The sequence below is a fragment of the Furipterus horrens genome, unplaced genomic scaffold (assembly GCF_987537825.1).
Source record: "Furipterus horrens unplaced genomic scaffold, mFurHor1.1.pri manual_scaffold_6, whole genome shotgun sequence".
Classification (NCBI taxonomy): Eukaryota; Metazoa; Chordata; class Mammalia; order Chiroptera; family Furipteridae; genus Furipterus; species Furipterus horrens.
Genome location: NW_028327176.1, coordinates 125708508 through 125732721, shown reverse-complemented (window position 1 = coordinate 125732721; position 24214 = coordinate 125708508). Strand labels below are relative to the sequence as shown.

Genomic DNA, 24214 nt, shown 5'->3' with positions numbered 1-24214 from the left:
ATTGATGAACAAGGCCTTACTATCATCCTTGAGTGGATGAGAAAACAAGCTCAGAGAAATTAAATGGCTAACCTCAGTTTAAACATCTTAAATTATTCCAACTTCTATTTTTCAAATCTAAAAACTTATGCCCTTATACTTTGTTTCTCCAATGTATTTTGTAGAACAATCCCTGAGATTTTGTTCAAATTTCAGAGTCCCAGATTCCTGAGAAATTCTTATTCTCTAGGCCCAGGGTAGAGCACCTGCATTTTTTATTAGCTCCCCACCATGCATCCAGTGTCTTTGATAAAATGGTCTACATATCATATATACAAACCCTATAAACACCATGCAGTCTTTCTATACACTATGTACTCTGTCTAGAAAAGAACAGCCACCACCTCACCCGACTCACATTTTTATCAGTTTGTTTGGTTACAAGTTACTGAAACACGGCTGGCTTATTTAAGCAGAACTTTAATTACTTTAGAAAATAAGGGATAGCTCACAAAAATTGAAGAAACAAACAGCTCAGAAACTAGGGCAGCCCAGGAGATTCCGGCAACCAGAAGTAATGTAGTAACATATGGAGATATTAAAACCCCTAGGATAAACTGACTCCAGTGATTTTATCTGTCTTTGAGTGATTCTGTTCATGATTCAGTTCCTGGAGGAAAGAATCTTGTTAGCCCAGATCAGTTCATTGCCATCCCTTGACTCAGAAACAAAGGGGTATCTTATAAACCACAGCTATATACAAACTAAAAGATAAGATTACCCAAACATAAGTCAAGGAGCTGCTACCTACCAAAGGGGCAACTGGTGCTTGGAAGTCAAAAGAAAACCTAATGACTGTAGAGTCATCCTACCTGGGAGGCACACGTCTGGTCCCTCCAGTCATGAAAATTGCACCATGAAAGTCCTACCTCTGGATTCTTCGACATAGGCTGAAACATTGTCACTGGAAGACTATTATACTTCTGAAAGTTGGCCTCATATATCTGAATCCCCTACATCTTCCCTTAAAAAAATAAATATAGTAAAAGGGAAAATAAATTAAATACAATTGATATCTACAGAATAATTATGACACGTAAGTCAATAAGCTCCAAACTCATGCGTAAGTAAAGACTAAACAAACTTGGCATTAGGCTTACAGAGGTGAAGAGAGTTTAGGAAACATTGTGTTTAGAGCAAGAAGAAAATCTGAATAGTCTTTTACCTATTGAAGAAATTAAATTGATATTTTAAAATGTTCCCGTAGAGAAAACTCCAAGCTCATATAGCTTCACTGGTGAACTCTACCGAATATATATGGAATAAATATTGCCAACTCAATAAAAAAAATTACCAAGATACAGATGATAGGTAACACTTTGCACCTCATTCTATGATGATAGCATTACACTCATATTAAAATCAGATAAAGACATTACAAGAAAGGAAAACTAAAAAATGTTCTTCATGAACACAGATGTAAAAATACACAACAAAATTCTAGAAAAGATAATAAAGTGAGTTATATATGGAAATGCAAGTTTGGTTTAACATTTGACAGAGTCAGTGCAATTTACCACATCAAACAGACTAAAAAAGAAAAACTGGTCATTTCAATAGAGGCAGAAAAAGGCAGAGATTGTCAGACTGGGAAAAAAACAAAACAAAACAAAACAAGATGCAGCTAAGTGTTATCTGCAGGAAACACACATTAGATTCAAAGATATAAAAGTAAAACGATAGAAAAAGATATAACATGCAAACAGCCACCATAAAAAAGGTAAAGTGGCTATACTAATATCAGACTAAATAGACTTTAAAACAAATGTAGTTGATAAATAGGGACATTTTATAATGATTAAAGAGTCAATCCATCAGAGAGATATATGCAACCTAACAATAGAACACTAAAACAGAAAGCAAAATTTGACAGAAAAGAGGAGAGAACTAGACAATTCAACAATAATAATTGAAGACTTCAAAACTCTACTTTCAGTAATGGATGGAACAACTGGCAGAAGATTAGCAAGAAAATGCAACTTGAACATACCATAAACCAACTAACCAAACAGACATCTATGACATCTTAACCCAACAACACTGCAGATTATACATTCTTCTCAAGAGCACACAGAACATTCTCTAGGATACACCATGTGTTAGGCCAAAAAATATACCTCAATACATACAAAAGAATAGAAACAATACAAAGTATGTCCTCTTCCTACAATGGAATGGAAATAGAAATCAATAACAAAAAAATTGGGGACACTCACAAGTATGTGAAATTAAATAGCATACCCCCAATAACCAATGGGTCAAAAAAATCAAAAGAAAAATTAGAAAATACTCTGAGATGAATGAAAATGAAGATATAACATATCAAAATTTGTGGGATATAGCTAGAGCAGTTCTTACAACAGAAATTATATTTGTAAATGCATCTGATAAAAAAACAAGAAAGGTCTAATCAACTACCTAATTTCCCACTTTAAAAAACTGGGAAAAGAGAGTAGACCAAACCTAAAGCAGACAACAAAAAAAGAGGAAATAATAAAAATAGAATGGAAGTTAATGGGGAAAATATATAGGAAACAATAGAAAAAAATCAACAAAACCAAAAGCTGGTTCTTTTTAAAGATCAGGAAAATTGGTGAACATTTAGCTACATTGACCAAGAAAAAAGAGAGAAAAATCAAGTTACTAGAATCAGAAATGAAAGGAAAAATGCAGATATAAGGAATGAAGAGAATTTTTAAAATGGTAAATAGGTGAACAAACACAAAAACTATTATCCTTTTCCATTTATTAATTCCATCAAAAGACAAGTAATTATTTAAAGTAATAATTATAACATTTTATTGTGGGGTATATGATATATTTGGATGTAAAATGTATGACAGCAATAGTACAAAGGATGGGGGTGAAATGGGATTATACTGCTCAAGGATCTTACATTTGCATAAAGTGGTATGATAGTAAGTCGAAGTAGATGGTGATAAAGGTTTATTGATAAAGTTGTGATATTGGAAGCATCTTCATCATCATTCTGTAAAAGAGAAATGGCTACATAAATAAATTAGAGTAGCAGTTATACACTATAGAGGCAGTGAGAGGAACTGATTCAAATAGCAATTCTTCCATCTCTGGCTGTATGTATGACCTTGCGTGTTAAAGTTAATGTCTCTGAGTCTCATGAGAAGAACACTAAAACATACCTAAAGGGACATCATGATGATAAAATCACATAATACATAATACTTACTGGTACATAGAAGTTTCTCAATAAATATTAATTAGCTAATTATCACATATAAAACGTTTAATACAGTGCCTGGCACAGAAAAAATATCTAATAAATATAAGATCTGATTTTTTTCTTTAACAATTTACAATTATGGATTGTAGTAACTTGATCAAGACACCAGGTGGCATGAGACAATAAAAATGATTGCCACTTTGTAATGCTCTTCTGAATACAATTGTACAATGATTTGCATACTGCATATGTTCACGAAAGGTTCAAATTCAAATTTTGGGAGGAACAAGCGAACTTCAAAATGACTTTATTATTTCATCTTCTGGTAGCAATTTTATTTCAGCATTTCAGTGTATCTGCCTTTGCTTTTTAAAGTAATAACAGGCCAATCCCCAAACATTGCAGATTTTACTTTATCCTTTTATTTTTATCCTCAACTCTCCTAGGAAGTAGGTATTAACTTTATTTTCTAGATGAGAAACAGAAGATTAGGGTGAAAATGGGATTCAAACCAAGGCTCAACACAAATAACTTTAAAAATTATGTTACTTGGTCTACCATGGCCCTTAATTCCTCTATAGAAGTATGAATTAAATAACAGCTAAAGTAACTCTTAAATTTATATATAAGAAGTAATCTCCATGCCTATAATGCTTTATAAGCTTGCATGTTGGATGTACAGTATTTAACAGACATATTATAAGGAATTTTTAAGTGAAAGCGTATTAATGCAAAATGTTTATATAATGCTCACATCCAAGAGTCATAAAATATTTTGTGGTTTAAAAAATTAATATATACTAGATAAGCATCACAATATTCTATTTACAAATAAAAGAACACAGCACATATGGGGATAGGTTATTTAATCAAAGTCATTCCCTCCAAACTCATTTTGGAACTGGTTTCAGACCAAAGTAAACTTTATTTATTCTCCCTTTTATTTAACAAATATTTATTGAATACTGTGTGGGGACTAATATATAATCCAGACAGAAATCATCCAATCAAAAGTCTTAATCCCTGAAGTAAATAAACCATGTTGTATAATAATTTCTGGAATGGTTCATCTAGCCTCAAGACCATCCACCATTCCACTGGCACCATGGCTGGTTCTTGTTCAGATGATGTTATGACCCAACGGTGTGGCTCCAGAGTCATCGTCATTGTCTGTCAGCCTGAGGAAGAAGCATTCCTGGACCTGGATAAGGTCCTGTCCTGGGTCCATGGGATGGGAGATCAGGGAGATAGATAGCTACTCTTACTTCCTTATTTGTATGTGGTTCACCAACCAACAGAGACCTCTTTTCCAATTTAAAAAACCTTGGTGCATAGAAATGTTCCTTCATTGAAAACATGTGTAAGCTAGAACAGATATAGACAAACCATTCCAGAGACCATTATGCAATCCATGTAGTATGTAATAAAACTAGAAAGAAATAGTACATAAAAAATATGGCAGTGTTTCTTAGTGTGGGTCCCTGACTATTTACTGCATCATTATCAGCTAGAATGCAAGTAAAGATACAGTATCTCAGACTCTACTCCAGATCTACCATGTTAGTAGTTCCTCCTGGGATAGGGCCTGGGAATTCACATTGCATTTTAACAGGTTCATTATGCGCATGTAGTGTAAAGGTTGAAAATTAAATATTTGATATATATTTTAGCCAAGGGTCAAGGAGAGCTATATTGAAGATAGTGGCACTGAAAGAGGACCTTGAGTATAGAGAACTTTCCATTGGTTTATTTTTCATTTTCACAATTCTCTCAAACTTTAATATACTCAAAAGAGGGAACTCTTGTTTAAGAGAACCATAGAATACAGAGAAAAAAGACATTATCAAGTATAGTAATCTTCAAACTATGTTCTGTAAACTCTGGTGGCATGCAGAAGGCCAGTCAAGTGAAGATCTGGGCCTCACTATCCTGTTTAACCAGTTTAACCTCTAATTTGAAGAAACTACTTTAAATATGCTAGATTTCAAAGTGGCGGGGCACATAGGTCCTGAATGAAAGAGATGGGATCCCTAACTGTTTCTTTAGTAGGTGACCCTATAAGTCTCTTTGTCATGGAAAAATTCTTCTACATATTATCTCAATGACACCCTTGAAAACTGTGTCTCACACTGTACATTTCAACAGTTTTTTTTTGCTTTGTCTAAATTCTCATTCCACAAAGGACACTCTCAGCCATGGCAAAAAAAAATTTCTAGCCTCCTTGCCCCGCTCAGTGCAGTTACCTCACAAATAAAACTGTACATGTAATGATGAGAGTGTGCAGAGGGCTGGTCAGTTACCATCCAAAGACTGCAGTTTCAGCTGCCTTTTGAAGGTTGGCTGGTGGAATTGTTTTAGAAAGGATCTGTTTTCCCTTCAGAGTGATAAACATAGTACTCAACGGAGATAAGTAAACAAAGAAACTCATTCCAGCATAAGTGCTGAGGTGGCAGAAAATCTAGCTCTTTAAGAAGTGGCAGAGCTAGATCAGTAGGATTAGCATTTAAAATAATTTTAAGCATTTATATGGATATTTGCAATGATGTTGCTTTTTAAAATACATGTCATAAAGGAATTTATTCAAACCAAAGTTTAACAACCTACTCCAGTTAAACAAGACAGGAAGAACCTCAAATTGACAACTGCTGCCCTTGAATTGACCTCAGCTTTTCACAAGCAGTCCTAGAAAATGAAGATGTCACACATAGTTTCTGTTAAAAAGAAACAGGACCATAACAAGCAAATGGGGCTAACCATGATGACGGTCTTCCTCAAATATATTTAGCTTCTGCCCAAACATGTCCCTAAAAGTGTCATCCTAAAGGAAGTACTATTAAAAAGTGACATGCTAACCCCTAGCTTCTCTGCATTCATCTTTCTGGACTGAGGTAAAACATTTGACACTACTGACTCCACTGTCTCCTCCTTTAGTCTGCCACTTCCCTCCTACCACTCTGTTATTACTTTTAGAGGTTCCTCTTCCTCCTTCCACTCTTCTAAATGTACTTATCCTTCAAAGCCCTGTCGTTGGGCTTCTACTTCTGCTTCTTATTAGTCTAATGAATAAACTCAGAGTGTTAATTCACTTCTTTATGGACATACATTCATTTGCAAGGTATACAGCCTGGGTTCAAAGCCTAAGCTCAAAGGCAGTGCCTGACCCTTTCCCATGCTGTCCATGATGATTGTCATATGAAGCCCAACACTACCTACAACACGGAGGGACTGGAACATACAGTCAAACAGATCAATGGACAGAAAGGAAAATTTAGAAATAGTCCCAAGCATATATAAAAAAATGATATATGATACATGTGGTATTTCAAATCAGTGAGAAAAAGATGTATTTTCCAACAAAAGATATTTTGACATGAAAATTTAAATTAACATTTTAATATGATTAAACTTAAGTTGGAAATTTAAATATATCAAAATTCCAGCTGGATTAAGATTTTTAATGTAAAACACCAAACTGAAAATATTTACTTATATTTTCCATATAATGGTATATTGTATATATTCTTATGTTTTCTGTATTTATTTATATATTCTAGGTACATGTTACCTAATGTAGAGGAGGAGAAAAACTTTAAATACATGTACTGAAGGTGAAAGACATAAATAAATGAGAGACTTGCTTACCAAAAACAGAATTTCCACAGGGAAAAAAAATAATGTCTTAAACAAATCTATAACTCAGGCCTATATTTCCACCTTCCTCTCCATGCTGCTGGCTTCTTATGTCTGTTTATAGTTTGCTATCCTCCCATCACCATCCTCCCATAATCCAGTAGGAGAAAGCTCTCTGAACACTTAACTGCAACTGTGACCTTGGGTATGCTAAACTTTCTAGCAATCATTTCCTCTTCTTATAAATAGGAAGTGTTGACCTGGAAAATTTCTGAGGTCTTTTATGAAGGATAATAAATAACTACCCTTTCTTTTCCTGAATTTTGAACCAATTAAGAAATAAAACACACTAAACAGATGACAGTCACCAAAGGAATAGATTTCTTACTGATAATGTTGAGTTTGAAAATGTGGCTTGATTCCATTGTCACTTGAGCATGTTAACACTGCCCCTCAACACAGAATTAAACTCACCACAGTCAAAGGCTGAGCTTAACACCACAGTTCCTGCCAGCCCCACTGCATGGCAGAAACGGAAAATAAGGAGAAAGATTGAGATTGAGTCATTTCCTCCTCACGAACTCACCAGAGGTAGGGACTGAGCTGAAGTCCCACTGTATGAAGTCATAAAGAAATGAGAAAGTCCTCTCAAACTCCAATAGGAAGTTATTCCTCTCACTGTAACTTCAGTCACATATTTCTCCATACCTCTTGATAACTGGCCTAGTTCAGAGTCCTCTCCCCCTCATTTAGAAAAAAAGTATATCATTCTCTAAATTGATCTTCCCATCTCTGGCCTTCCCACCATCTTATTCATTCCCTGCACCCTTCTTAATTTTTCAAAATCATGTCATAATCATGGGATTACTACAGAAAAATCTGACATTGAAATCAGGAAACACGGATTTTAATTCTAGTTAATTTACTAATTAGCTATATGACTCTGAGCAAGTCACTTTACTTCCCTGGGTTTGGGGAATACATATCCATATCATGGCATGGTTTGCCTATCCCTTCCTGTTCTATAATATCAATTCTAGTTTCAAACACTTTCAGTAAATTTGTCTATACTATAAACCCCTAACATGGTAGTATATATGGCTCTATTCAATTGACTAATGATTTCCAGCTTTTGTTCCAGAACTTCCTAGAGAACCTGTTCTTTCTAGCAAAATAGATCTCTAATGTAATATTTACTACTTTATTATTTCCGTGCTGTTCCTTTATCTATAGGTACCTCCCCACTCCCAACACTACTTCTTCAGATATCTTTCATTCTAGAAGACCCAAGCCTTTCAATCTTTCTTTCCCAAGCCTTTTAGAATTTTCTCAGCCAGATGTGACCTCACATTCAGATGTAGGTTAGAGTTATATTTGTGATACATCCACCTGTGTCAGAGAAATGTACTACTCACTCAATGGACACGCCTCACTCCCACGCTTCTTGCAGCTAACTGAAGCCTTCTAACTAGTTATAGAGAATGGACTAATGTGTAGAAGGGATACATCCTATTTCTGTGCCAAATGACCCTTCAGTTTTCTTTTCTCTTTGTGTGATAAGCTGACAAATATGTGATTAGATGTCCATTTCACAAGACCTTGTGACCTGAAAGACATGGAGGACAGCTTGATTAAGCAAGTAAGATTTGTTACCACAACATGGCCCAGCTTGTTCTAATACAACAACTGAAATAGCAGGTTGATGGTCACATGGCCAACTGCTGTTTCTTTAATTGTACACAGAGATATCAATAGTATCATAGTAGTGGGGTAGCAATACTTATTATACCTGTTTATTTATAATTAATAATTTTAATAATCTATAAAAATAATACTTATTATTTATTAGTATTTTTATGCTATGTTATCTATTGTATTACATATTATGTCACTGTTACATTGTTTATAATAAATATCAAAGTGTTATATTTTTAATTTTTTACCTGAAAATCAGCTTCTATCTAATGCTTAAGATATAATTAGAGAAGTGGAGGGGGCTTCTGAAGAGTCATGAGGGTCTTATGGGTTAAGGTTCTGAAAGGGAGGGACCTGTGGTGGGACTTGATCTGGTAGGACTCTTCTGCTGACTCTCAACTTTAACTGGAAAAATAGAGCATTCCCACCATATGGGGATGAACCCTATGGACAACAACAATACTGGTCACCATCACCCGGCCATTTCAGCCTCCCACTCCCACGGAGGGGGAGACAGCAACATGATTATGATGCAGATGACCTACTTTGGCTTTGAGAATATGGAACTATTGTCTTCTGGCTTGGTGATCAATACAGCTGGAGAAATAGCTGGAGTTTTTGTGTGAGTGTTTTATACTAACAATGTTTTATGAAGGACTCAAGATAGCTCGAGAGAATCTGCTGCGCAAGTCACAAGTCAGCATTCACTACAATTCGATGCCTGTCTCAGGATCAGATGAAACTATCTTATGGAGACACACCAAACTGTTGGACAGCAGATGATGACCTTCCTCACCTCCTGCAAACAGTGCTGCATATCAGCCAGGTGGTCATCAGCTACCTGCTCATACTCATCTTCATGACCTGCAACGGATACCTCTGCACTGCTGTAGCAGCAGGGGCTGGCACAGGATACTTTCTCTTCAGTTGGAAGAATGCGGTAGTAGTGGATATCACAGAGTATTTCCATTAACGTCAAACTCTGTGGTCTGGCCTCATTGACTACAGTGGGAAGCAGTTTAAGACTGGAAGACATAATTCCTACTCCAATCTTCCATTCTTGCTCCTTATCACCTTACACACATACCTGTTCAACGGAGATTTAGCTTACAGTCTCTGAGCTAAAATGATAACCCCATGACTGGTTTTTTTTTTTATCCTGTGCTGAGATCCCCATTTCTCTTGAGGTGAAGCCACCCATAAGATGAATTCTTCTCCACCATTACCTTAGATCCAAGTTATATATTCTTGTCTAATCCAGGTAGCTTTCTATTCAATTACTTGATTGCCATGCCCGCCAAAGCCTCCTCCTTAGCTCTTCCTCCACACAGCTCTGGACCTCACCTTAAAGTGCATGTGGAATAAATATCAGTTTGAACGAGAGACAAATTATGACCCTGTCTGGGGCACCCATATTATTCTGTAAATCTCTGAGGATTCCAGTTCTTGTTCCTTGCTGTGTAATCTCAAGCACTTCACCTTATTTATCGCCTCTGCTCAGTCCAGGGGTCAGCCCTCAAGTGAAAACACCCCTTTTCCCAGATGCCCTCACTCATCTATTGTACCCAGTCCCCTCCTCCCCCACCAACTCCTGCATCCCAGCAAACCTCACCAGCTGCCTACCACCCCTGCATTGCTCCCCCAGGGTCCTAGCAACCACTCTCCTGTTAAAACCAATGGATGCCTTTGGGCCCCTACAAGGTCTCTCTACTGAAAAGCTCTCTTTGCCCTTGTTTAATAAATGTGTATCTTGATTCTCTAAATAAATAAGTACATGCATACATAGATAAATAAATATCACCCCTTTCTATTATCAGATAAATTTTTATTATGAGAAATTTTAAGAATACAAGCAAAAATACTAGAGCTAATAATCCAATGAACACCCATTTATCCATGACCCAGATTCAACAATTACCAAGATTCAACCCACTTGTTTCATCCATTTTGTAAGTTTTGAAAACATTCATATTTTCTTACATAAATACATTCCCATTATCACACAATAAAATATTCTATTCCTACAATGATTTTTAAAACTTATTTAAATTACCGGTAATAGAAAAAATTAATCTTGCTGACAAAATGTTTGAAATGCCCCAGTAACCCCAGACAAAACCTGAAAATGCCCTCAAGTCCAGCAAAGCAGAGGTTACAAAGATTCACTGTCCCTGGCAGCTTCCAGGGCTTCTAAGTGGATCTGCTGACACAGGATGTGAGGCCAAACCACCTACTCCTGGATGAAACCGGTATCTCTGCTCCTTCTCCAGCAAAGCCTAATCCCTCAGCCATATGGTAGGATTCATTTGTTCCCAGAATACCTTTAGATGAGTGAGACTAGAATGGGAGGTGTAAAATGTGTAAGAAGAGATTCAAGAAGCTAGACATCTTCCCGATGTTTGAAGTGTGTGTGTGTGTGTTTGATTCGTGTGAAAAAGGAAATTAGAAAACAGCAGGGGATGATTGAAAAGATTTTACCATTCAATTGAAGTTGTGAAGATCTGGGACCTGGTTTGGTATTTATAACAGGGCTCCTAGCATACTAACTATAATCTATGATTTTTTAAAAATGAACTAAATAGAAACAAGTTGTGGCTGACAAGCTGTGTAGCCTGGGCAAGTAATTTATCCTTAAGCATTGGTTTCCTCACCTCCATGGAAGGGATGCTGATGCTTATACCTCTCATTAGTGTTAGTGCAGTGAGGACTAGGGAAATTTGCACAGTACAAATCATCCTATAGGAACATGGTTGTAGTGGGTAGACTATGCATCTAAGGACTTTACCTGGGTTCCTCAAATTATCCCTGTGATCCAATTTTGGGGTGGGTGTGACTTCTGCTGACTTCTTTTCTATCCCTGATCTAAAACTTTAGGAGGGCTGAAACTTAGTCCCAGGTCACCCAGAAAGCATTATCACGAGAAAGAAGCAAGTGGCAGTGGGATGAGAGCTTCAGGAGAGCTTTGCCTTGAACTTAGTTCATAAGACAGGTCAAAGTATTGCAATACCAGGCCTGAAACATCACGGTGAAATTTCAAGTGCAAACTAAAAGTGAAATGTTGCACAGAGGGGGAAAAAAATGGACATTGTCCTTTTTCTTTAAAGAATATGTTACTTTAAAACTTGTGTGGGATTAGAAATCACTGAAGCTATTTGCTTAAAACGGATAGATCACAGAACAATTTTTCCCCAGAAAATAAAAATCTGTGATGGCTTAGTAAGGCTTGTGGTAGTAGAGAAGGGAAATGAGAATACATTTTTTTAGAGAAGTCCATAATTATAGAGAAGTCCACAGGGAATAGGGTGTACTTGAGGCTGAAAACCATTCTCACTCCTGAATCCAATGGGGGGCACTGGCTGGTGTGTGACCCAAAAACACTTCTTTGGGCCTTACGAAGACACCAGCTGGACTTCCAGCCAAGATGGAGGCCTAGACATACACACTACATCTCCTTCCACAACTAAGAAGGAATACAACTACCTCAAAACTAGAGACAACCAGAAGTTCCAGGAAATCGAGCCTCATGGAAGTCCAACAAACAAAGATTAAAAAGAAGAAATACTCATCCAGGGAGGGGCAAAGCTGGGGAGGGAGAAGAAGTGGTGTGGAGGTGGCAGCAGCGGTGGCAGAGGCAGGCCTGTGGAAAACGCAGTTGTATGTTATAAAAAGTCAGGAGGGACACCTGGGGAGCGCTCCCAGCACCAGACCAGGCTGTACAACTCACTGTTCCAGTGCCAGGGAAAATTAAACCTCATTGCTTCTGACTGTGCAAACCAGTGGGGGTTGGGGCAGAGGAAGAAACTGCCAGTCTCTCAGCAGAGTCTGTTTTTTTAAAGGGCCCTCATGGTCCTAGAACATCCTCAGACCCACCCAATCTGAGAACGACGGCCAGGGCAACAGCTAAAGAGGCGCCAGTCCCATATGAAAGTGGGAGAAGTGCCTGGAAAAGGGGCAAGTGCTGAGCAAGCAGCATTGTTCCCTCTCTGACCCCTCCCCCACATACAGCGCCACAATGTGGTGAACGGGTTGCCTATATGGACACATACCTAAGGCTCTGCCCCTTAAACGTAACAGGTGTGACCGCTTTACCTAAGACACAGAGGCAAACAAAAACAGGAGCCTCTCAAGATGAGGAGACAGAGAAGTATGGCCCCAAAAGAGGGAACAGATCAAGGTTCCAGTGGGGGAACTAACTGACAAGAAGATAGCCAACCTAACAGACAAGGAGTTCAAAACGCTGGTGATAAAGATGCCCACAGGTTTGACAGATATGCTTAAGTATGGCAAACACATAAGGGAAGAAGTAAAGGTTGTGCTGAATGAAACAAAGGAAAATCCACACAAAACCAATGGTGAAGGGAAAGAAATTGTGGTTCAAAGCAATGATTTGGAACATAAGGAAGAAAAAAATAGCCAACCAGTACAGAATGAGGAAACAAGAATTGAAAAAAATGAGGAGAGGTTTAGGAACCTTTGGGACAACTTTAAACATACCAACATCCGAATCATAGGGGTGCCAGAAGGAGAAGAGGAAGAGCAAGAAATTGAAAGCTTATGTGAAAACGTAATGAAGGAAAACTCCCAAAATTTGGCAAAGGAAATAGACATACAAGCACAGAGAGTCCCAAACAGGCTAGACCCAAAGAGGCCTACACCAAGACACATCATAATTAAAACACCAAAGGTTAAAGATAAAGAGAATCTTAAAAGCAGCAAGAGAAAAGCAGAGTTACCTACAAAGGGGTGCCTATAAGACTGTCAGCTGATTTCTCAAATGGAATTTTGCAGGTAAGAAGTATTCAAGGTGATGAAAAGCAAGGACCTACAACCAAGATTACTCTATCCAGCAAAGCTATCATTTGGAATGGAAGGGCAGATAAAGTGCTCCCAGATAAGGTAAAGCTAAAGGAGTTCATCATCACCAAGCCATTATTATATGATATGTCAAAGGGACTTATTTAAGAAAAAGAAGATCAAAATTATGAACATTAAAATGACAACAAACTCACAACAATCAACAACTGAATCTAAAAAATAAAAACAAAATCCAACTAAGCAAACCAGAACAGGAATAGAATCATAGGTATGAAGATCATTTGGAGGGTTATCAATTGTGAGGGAGAATGGGGAGAAATGGGGAAATGGTGCAGGGATTAAGAAGCATAAGTGGCTGGTACAAAATAGACAAGGGTAAGTTAATAATATAGGAAAGGGTAAAGCCAAAGAACTTATATGCACGACCCATGGACGTGAACTAAGCAGGGTGGGATTGCTGGAGTGAGGGGGGATACTGGGCAGAGGGGAGCTAAGGGAAAAAAAGTTGTGCTATTGTAACAACATAATCAATAAAATATACTGAAAAAAAAACCACCAGCTGGTAATCTGGGGATTTTATTATGATCAAGCACAATAATAGTAACAATAAGAGCAAATAATAATAGAGAAGACTTAGTCATAAGCCAGTTAAGTACAGTGTTGTCCATGAAAGCTCCTCGCAGGGAGCATCTCTTGAAAAGGAGTTGTCGTTGAGAGGCTACTTGGTTGTCAATGCTTCTTTTCCTTCTAAATTCAGAGCGAATGCCTCTTGTACTTTATTCCATCTGGTTGAAGTTGAAATCAATTCCACCAAACTTTGAAGTATATTCTGTAATGTTGGGGATTAATGGAATTTTCCTCATGATTCGTGGGGCAATTTAGATTGGAGTAGCTTCTTGAATCAGGTATTCTTTGCTAACAGGTCTTCCATATGATTACCTGTGCAATATTAGGCTTATAGAGGACAGAATAAAGGGGGTATTTATTTTGGGTTTTTTTAAACACTTTATTTCAAAATCATTTCAGACATACACGAAGTTGCAAAATTTGTCCAAAGAATTTCTGTATACCCTCCACTTGTCTTTTAAGACCTTGACACTTTGTTGAGTGTAGGCCTATGGTTTGAAGGATAACCCCAGTTTGGGTTTGATTGATGTTTGCTTATGATTAAATTCAGACTATGCATTTTTTGGTGGGAAAGCCACAGAAATGACGTTGTGTCTTCCTCGTGGGATTATGAGAAGACACATGGTATCAATTTGTCTCTTTAATGTTGAGGCTAACTTTGGTCACTTGGTTAAAGTGGTTTCTGCTAGATTTTTGTACTGTAATGTTATTATTTTTCTCATTGTAACAATCTTTGTAATTATCTTGTGGGAAGATACTTTGAGACGATGTAAATACTGTAAAGTGCTAATTTTGGCATCCATTGATGATTCTTGCCTAAAACAATCATTATTGTGGTTTTTGCCAAATATGATTTTTCTACTTCCATCATTCTTTCTATACTTATTACTTAGGCTTCTATTTTAATAAATATCTTTTTCTTATTCTTCATTTAACAATTTAATGATTTATTTATATCATCACGGAGACGTGAATTCTTATTTTATTCATGGATTATGATTCATTACTATCATCATTAATTGGGTTGTTTCAATTGTGCCAGAGTCAGCCAGTGGGAGCTCCTTCAAGTTGGTTCTTTTGTCTTTTCTGGCATATTGCCATCATGTGTTGAGGCTTGAGAATTTACATACTGTTCATCTGCTTTCTACATTTTACTTCCCTAATGACTGGGGTTCAAGGAATACTGATGACTTTTAGCTGTGTATAAATAAAAAATAAAATAAAAGGGAAATATACTAAGAAGAGATGAAGAAAAATCAACACAAGGTAAATTCCATTTTTTAAATATGTCTATGAAAGGTTATTTTCCCAGTGTTTTAAATTCATGATTCACTTGTAACTGGAACAGATTTACATTTGAACTCGTCTCCCAAGTGTGTGAGAAAATGACCTGGGGGCTGCCAAGAGGTCATCATCACTAATGCTAAAATGTGACAGTTATAACTCTATCTTCTTAATAACAAGCTAGAGTCTGCTTTCAAACCTTCCATTAAAGGCTAGAATTTTCACACTCCATACTGGTTATAGATATAACAGACCTAGATTTTTCTATTCTGACATCTTTGGAATTAAACAATGCATATGTTCTCCAAAACAAATCATCATTATTCAGAGGAGTTGGTAAAATTTGGATTGAGAAAAAAGAAATTGTGTTTTATCCACCTTTGTGACTGAATCCTGACATTCCTCAAGGCAGAATTACCAGCCAAAGTTTGCAGGTAGAAAGTGGGGTATGTGCTTCAGGTTCATAGTGATGTAAGATGCTGTTCCAGCTGCTTTTGATTGCTACAGAAAGCTCATGCTGAAGCTGTCTAACACCTACTTCTGGTATGATTGTGTTATGGGTTACAGGTTAGACTCCATGAATGGCAAAATGCAGCATAGGTAGGAAGGACCACGCAATCTAATTTTTTTATCACTCAAGCAATTGGGATTGTTGGCAATAACTGCTTGATTTAGTTATGTATTTACTTACTATGTATTTATTGAGCACCTACTGGGTTTAAGCCCAGAGCTAGATCCTAGTGGGACACCAGGTTTATTGAGACACTTCAAAAGGATCAATCCTGAGGTTTAAATATTTTTAAAGAAAAAAAAAAACATAATTAAAGGACTAAATAATGGAACATGAACATATGAATACATATATACGTACATAAATTAGAAATTGCTAAGGTAATTAAGAGGTACTTCTCTATTGGATGTTACTGTTTTGGTAATTCAGTGAACAAATAATTTCTTTAGAAAGCTTTCAAGGAAAAGCTCATACTATAAAAATAAAATTACATTTTAAAATCAAGTATTAATGACACACAGCATGATTGCATTTATATGAGATTCTAGAATAGGCAAAATTAAGAGCAGAGCATAGACAATGGAGACAAACTCCCTGGGTTCAAATCCCATTTCCACCACCATTTATTCATTGTTTCACTTTGTCTATTTATTTAACCTCCATATGTCTCATTTTCTTATATGTAAAATGTGTTTCATAATAGTACATCAGATGATTGCCATCAGATTTAAATAAGCTAATACTTGTGAACTGTTTAGCACAATGCCCAGCATCACAGATATATTGTATTTAAAATAAATTCTAAGGAATTCCTGCTATGCTGCTTCAAGTGGTGAAAAAGGGCCGTGATACATGAGTAAAAATTTACAGAGCACACACACAAAAGGCAACCAGGTTAACCTGATATATAGAGAGATAATTATGCTGCACAATCATATACCATTTTTCCATAAAACTATAAGCACCTCACATAAGTGCTTATGTTTAGAATTCCTTCATATACGGAACCTACTTTACAATTTTGCTCATCTAATTTCAATTATGTTTCATGTTTATCATCATCTTCATTACAAATACACATTTTAAACACCACATACCCTATAACCTAAGGGCTAGAATTCCCAAGCTTTTGATACTCCCCCCACCTTCCTCTTACTTTAAATTGCCCTGGACCCTTTCTGCATTCCTATCTAGTCAGTCTCCTTGGATGCACTCTCTTCAGGTTCTGGCACATTTGTCCTCTACGTTGTCTCCTCCTGACGATATCAGTTCTAAGAATAAAAGAGCAAGGAGGTAACTGAAGTTCTAAAGGCACCCAGAGAGTACTAGAAACAAGAAAAGCCCTTAATCATGTAAAGCACTCCTTGATTCTAGACCTTCAAGAGTAAATCTACCTGTGCTCATTTAATTTGGCCTTGTTGCTTCAAACTGCTGTAAGGAGAAATAAGGGGTCTTGGTGTCTTGTGTTTTCAGTCCTATTTTTGGCCTGTAGTTACAATGCGTAAAGGAAGATCAAGGGAATGGAAGGAATGGAGTGGGAATCTTGGGTAAAGAAGTGGAAGAGCTGTGGAGAGGCAATGGAGCGTGTCCCGTCTGTTCTGAAGTTCTTAAGAGTCTTAAAAGTATTAAACGCTACTCCAGAGGGATTGCACCCATAAGGGCATGACTACCCTTACAAAATCACCTCACACACTGCCCTAATTCCCTGAAATGTCTTTAAGAATTGAGAATAAAGAGCTTAAAACAAAAACTGGGATAATTGACATGCTAGTATGAATGAGTTTTGAAATATAAATGATGATCTCAGATCCTTGTTTGAATTGGAGAGCCTCAGAAACTAGAAAGACCAAGAAAGCTGAGGGGAAAATGGGAATTAAACACTGAAGAATAGTAAATACGAAGCAGAGTCTCCAGAGAAACTTTTGCTGGCATTTCACCAGGACTGGGCTCACCTTTATCTGTAGAGTCAGATCAAGCTGTGGTGCAAGGAACACCAACCAGCCAGGTTTGCTCAGGTCCAAGGCATTATTACCTGGTACTGAGAGGCTTCCCAGGATGTCACACTTTCTGAGCTAAAACCAGGTCTTTGGCAAACCAGACCCAGTGGCCACCCTAACTTACCTCTATACTTTATGCCCAGCGTGGCTCCAAGGTAGGTCATTAGCCAGATGTTATTTCAGAATAAGGGCTTTAGGGCACACTTCATCAACAAAAGATATGATTTATGGTGGATTTATTTTAGTTTATTGGAGCTCCTGCCTGAACTTCATCCTGTCTGGATAGCAAGCAACAGATCCACAACATTTATAAGTGATATTTTAACCTCAGAGAAAGACAAACTTTTCCCCAAATGGACAAACACTAAGTAAACTGGTTGTAATTTAAAGCAATAAGTTCCTTTAAGCTTGAAAATGCTGTGATTTGATGAATAATCCTGGCATTTTAAAGCAAATGTTGGAATTTTTATTAATAATATAGTTTTGTCATTAACTGTTCTTACCACTTACTTGTTGCCTCTTGCCCAACATATGCAGTTTTTCTTCCCTTGAATTTTTAATAATAAAATAATTAAGCCACTTTCTATCAAGATATATTTTGAATTTTTCATTTTTACTAGGGTGTCATATTTACTACATTGAGTATAATGGTTAAGGATCTGAATCAGACTGCAGATGACCTCGGCTAAATTTGTGACTCAGTTTCCTTATCTGCAAAATGATCATGGTAATACAATAGTTTTTACTTCCCTGAGCTGTTGTGACGATTAATGTGCTTGACACATTTTATCTATTGCTATTCACAGGAAAAAAAATTATGAGGTGTTCTAAGTTATAGTATGGCAGCCAGAGAGTGAGAAAGACAAGAATAATTAACTAGTTAATAGCGTGGGTTAGGGTTAGGGTTAACAAAGGACTGCACACATCCTTGAATGCATGTTGGAGCTTTAAATCAATGTCCAGACTTCTATCAGTCAACCTCTAGAACTACTGCATCCTGTATATGCATGAACTTTCAAGACTGTTGCACCAATCAAAAGTAGTAAATATTTCTTCCTGAGATTGCTCCTATCATAGAACTGCCCCTGCTTTATGTTTTTCCACCCCCTTATCTGTAGCCAATGTAAAATCTTTCAAAACAGCTTACCTCTTTCTTCCCCAAAACATAATGTATAAAAGTGCTTGTCAACTTCAGGATGGTGGACGTGCTGCCTGCTCCAGGTAGCCCAGCTGCTGGTGGTTTAGACGTCATGCCCAAGGATCTAGTCCTTTTCATGCTAGCATATGACTCAATAAAGCCTTTCTTTAAAAAGGTTTTCAGCCATGAAAGTCATATTTTTTGTTTAATGCTATTTTTGTATTGATCATTCATACTCTCTTATTCTACTTGGACTTTTTTTGTGTAACATATATTTGCAAAATGGTTAACCAGAAATAGGAGCTAAGGATTTTATTTATTATTTATTTATTATTATTTTATTGATTATGTTATCACAGTTGTCCCAATTTTTTCCCCTTTACCCCTCTACCCAGCACCCCCACACCCTCGGGCAGTCCCCACACTATTGTCCATGTCCATGGGTCATGATAAGTTCTTTGGCTACTACATTTTCTATACTGTACTTTACATCCCCATGACTATTCTGTACCTACCTATTTGTACTTCTTAATCCCCTCACATCTTCACCCATTCCCCCACACTCCCCTCCCATCTGGCAACCATCAGAATGTTCTTTGTATCTCTGATTCTGTCTCTATTCTTCTGATTTGCTTAGTTTGTTTTTTAGATTCAGTTGTTGATAGATATGTATTAATTGCCATTTTATTGTTCATAGTTTAGATCTTCTTCTTAAACAAGTCCCTTTAACACTCCATGTAATAATAGTTTGGTGATGATGAACTCCTTTAGTTTTTCTTGTCAGGTAAGTTCTTTATCTGCCCTTCTATTCTAAATGATAGCTTTGCTGGGTAGAGCAATCTCGGCTGTAGGTCCCTGCTTTTCGTGACCTTGAATATTTCTTGTTAATCCCTTCTAGCCTGCAAAGTTTCTTTTGAGAAATCAGGTGACAGTCTTATGGAGACTCCTTTGTAGGAAACTAACTACTTCCCTCTTTTTGCCTTTGAGATTCTCTCTTTATCTTTAATCTTTGGCATTTTAATTATAATGTGTTTTGGTGTGGGCCTCTTTGTACCCATCTTGTTTGGGACTCTCTGTGCTTCCTGGACTTGCATGTCTATTTCCTTCACTAAATTAGGGAAGTTTTCTTTCAGTATTTTTTCAAAAAGATTTCCAATTCCTTGCTCTTTCTCTTCTCTTTCTAGCACCGCTATGATGTGAATGTTGGACCTCAGTCTGCTTACATTGTTCTTGTTGTTTTGGATTCTTTTTTCTTATTGTTCCGCTTGGTTGTTTTTTGCTCCCTTATGTTCCAAATTATTGATTTGATTCTTGGCTTTATCCACTCTACTGTTGTTCCTTGTGAGTTGTTCTTTATTTCAATTAGTGTATCCTTTGTTTCAACTAGATCTTTTTTATGCTGTTGAGATACGCACCAAATTCTTTGAGCATCCTTATAACCACTGCTTTGAAATATGCATCTGATTGATTGCTTATTTCCATTTTGTTTAGTCCTTTTTCTGGAGTTTTGATCTGCTCTTTCATTTGGGCCATGTTTCTTTGTCTTTTCATTTTGGCGGCCTCCCTGTGTTTATTTGTGTGTAGTAGGTACAACTGTTATCACTCCCTGTCTTGGTAGTGTGGCCTAATGTTGTAGGTGCCCCGTAGAGCACAGCCTTCCCTGTCACCCAAGCTGGTTACTTGAGGTGTGCCCTCTGTGTGGGCTGAGTACACCCTGTTCTTGATTGAGACTTGATTGCTGTTGGCAGGTCTCTGGGAGGGACTTACCCAGGCAAATCAGCTTCAAGAACTGGCTGTAACCACTGACCACCAACCTCTGCCCTCTGTGGAGGATAAGCTGTACAAGGGCAAGGTGGCAGTGCTTTGACATGGTCTGTAGTTGTCCACTGGATGTACAGGCTCTGGAATTCCCCAAGTGGTGCAGGCCAAGGCCAGTCTCCACCTGTGTTCTTCCTGGGGTTACCCTGCATGAGCTATAAAGCAGTCTGAGATGTCTGCTACTCGTGCTGGGCTTAGAGATTCCAAGGTGAAGCCAAGCTGTGAATCTTAGCAAGTGGTACAGGGCCTGGGGGCTCACTGAGGCCAACTGTTGTTTGTTTGATAGGATTTAGGAAGTTGTGAAGTATGAGCCAAAACCAGCCCTTCATATGGAAAAGTCAGGGTTAACAGTTTGGGTGGGCCAGAGTTTCAGGGGATCTCCAGGGCAGGGCAAACAGTGTTAGCCAGGTTGATGGAGTCTCAGATATGGCACCCACCTGCTGGCTCTGTGGTTCTGTGTGGGGAGGGTTCAGAAAGGACAATGTCCTCTGCCCACCTTTCTGTCTGAGAGAAAACTATCCTCCAGCTTTCACCTTGATACCAGATACTTCAGTTCCTTCCCGTATGCCACTGGTGCCTTCAAGCTGCTACTCAGGTGCTGGAGCTCAGAGAGAGTGAATCTGACTAAGTCCATGTGTGGGTTCTTTAAGATGAATTGCTTAGGACTCCAAAAGTTTCTTCCACCAACTTAATCCCTGCTGATTTTTGCAGCCAGAGTTATGGGGACTTATCTTGCTGGCACTAGAACCCTGGGCTGGGGGACCTGGTGCGGGACTGGCACTCCTCACTCCTGAGATGTCCCTCTCAAATTTTTATCCACCACACATGAATAAGGGACCAGCTCATTCCGCATCTTTGCCTCTCCTACCGGTGTGGATGGATGTGGTTTCTTTAATTCCGTAGTTGTCAGATCTCCATTCAACTCAATTTCTGATGGTTCTGAATGATGGTTGTTCTACGTTTTAGTTGTAGTTTTTATGTGGTTGTGCAAGGAGATGAACCATGTTAACCTATGCTGCCATCTTGACTGGTAGCCCAGAGCTAGGGATTTTAAACATAGAACTTAAAGAAAAAAATTTTATTGCTTCTAACTAGCTAAAAATATTTTCAGTACTTTGGTGAATCATCAGTCTGAGGTGATTGCTATATTGATGGTAACCAGCACAGATACCCAAGCATTATAGAACATTTAGACCCAAGCTCAGTCAGTTTGTTTCCCACTGAAACAATGTAGTTGTTTATAAGAATCTAAGTGTGAAAATCATAGCGTGACCGAAGAAACATGATGTGTTCTCTGCTGTCCAGCTAGAAGTGCAGTTTAAAGTGCTCTTTTCAGGATCTTGACTTTAAATAATCATTAAAGTGACTTCAACTTTCAAACTTAGCTATTTCTGAGAGGTAGTTACTTTCACAGTTAGGTTTTTATTTTATTTTTATCTTCTGTGTTTCATAGTCCCATAAATACTGCCCAAGCCAGAACCCAACAATTGCGCTTTTCCTTTTTCACCTTCCCCAGTTAAGGTGACCATTTTATTGATTTACCTCTGAGCTGTTGAATCCATTCTCTTCTCTCCACCCCTAATCCGCTGTCATAGTTTAAGCCCTTAAAGTTTCACTCCTAGCCTTTAACAATAATCTATTGCTTATGTCCCCACTAGTCCATTCTTCTCAAAGAATAAAAGAAACGTTTTAAAGTACAAATAGAGAGAGGACTGTGTCTCTGCCTGCTTTAAAGCCTTTAATGAGTCTCAGCTGGTGGGAGGAAACTCCTCAACTCCTTAGCATGGTGTACATAGTCCTTCCTGTCTGGCTCTTACTCCGCACTCCAGCTTTCGCTACTGCTGTGCCCCTAGCAGCTTTGGGGGATAGGCACTGTCTTATTATTTTTGCATTTCAGCACTTATTCCACTCCTGGATTTGACAAATATTTGCATAATTAAGGAATGCCTGCATGTGTAATGACAGCATAAACTTTTTTTTTTTTTAAGTTTTTAGCTCTAGGTTTTCTATGAATGGTTTAAATTTTCTTTTGATTGTGAGAATGAAACTTCAAAGTCCAGCCAAAGCTTGATTTGGACACTTTAGGAACTGATCATAGAAACCATATTTTATAATACATGTATACATATATTTGTATATATTAATGTATATATATGTATACAGAGATACATCTTGTAAAATATATTTTTATTTTTTAAAAACCTGAATATCTTTAGTACAATAAACACATTGATGTTTGTATCTTTTTGCCAGATAAAAAATAATATGTTTTTGATTAGGGAAAATTAAATTAACTTTTAAAGCAGGCATATAGGCTTTGAGATAAGATAAGCTTAGGAAAATTGAGACTAAAGAGGACCAAAGCAAGCCCAAAAAGAAAGGCAAAGAGCTGTTGTAACTGGCAGCCCAAGGATTAGAGATCAGGCTGAAGGGAGGCATACCTGAACCAGGTGTGGCTGTGACCTGGCAGAATGTCTTGTTGACCTAATCGTGAGGCAATGCATAGGACATCATTCCAACCAGCTGCACTGATTTTCATAGCTAAACTGATACCTCTTATGTACCAAGCACTATATCAGGCCACAGGAAGGCCTACATGATCATGAAAGAGATCTTGACTTATGGAGTTAACAATCTAGCAGGAGAGACAAACAAATAAGCCATTAATTATCATAATATGGTGGTATACTCAAAATGCTATGAAACAGAGAAAAATCTTCTGCTTGAGTAATAGGACCAACAAGAAGTCCAGATCGAGGGAAATTTTTTAAGAGAGGTGATATAAGCTTGACCTTTAAGAAATAGTAAGGAGGACCCAGTGTGAGTATCAGCAAGGAATTTGTAAATTGTGGCATGTAAGGTGCCCAGTGGAAAGTGGAGGTTAATGGAGGAATGAAGCTAGACAAATAGGTTGAAGACAGATGACCCAGTGTGAAGGTCAATCTAAATAATGAATGAAGGACAGAAGTCACAAACCCATTATCCTAATCTGATGCTCAGAAACCAGACCACTCCGGAGTGGGTGATTTCATTGGATGGCCATTCTTTATCCATAACATAATAGGGAATACTGGGCTAGGGTTATTTTGATTTGTGATGTTTCAAAACCTAGAATCATGCTTTTTATTCAATGTTGTAGATGCTGTACTCTTATTAAACATAGTTGTCAAAAGGCTAATCAAATAATATTGGGTTGCCAAAAAGGTCGCGTGTTTTTCCTGTAAAATAAAAAAGTTTTCATTTTCACCAATAACTTTATTAATTTGGATATTTTGAGTATGTTGGCTATTTTCCACATGGTATAAGGTTGATTGTTGTCAATTAATGTCTCAATTTGATGGCTATCAACTTCAACTGGTCTACCTGACTATGGAAGCATCATCCAGTGAGAAAGCCCCAGCCCGAAACTTCGCACACCACTTTTGATACATTCGATCAGTCACAGCATCTTCTCCATACAT

At 37.6% G+C, this 24214-nt stretch overlaps 1 pseudogene; it reads left to right on the top strand.

The window, feature by feature from the left end:
- Positions 1 to 8982: 8982 nt before the first annotated feature.
- On the top strand, positions 8983 to 9536 carry LOC150007381 (high affinity copper uptake protein 1 pseudogene; annotated as a pseudogene).
- The last annotated feature ends 14678 nt before the right edge of the window (positions 9537 to 24214 follow it).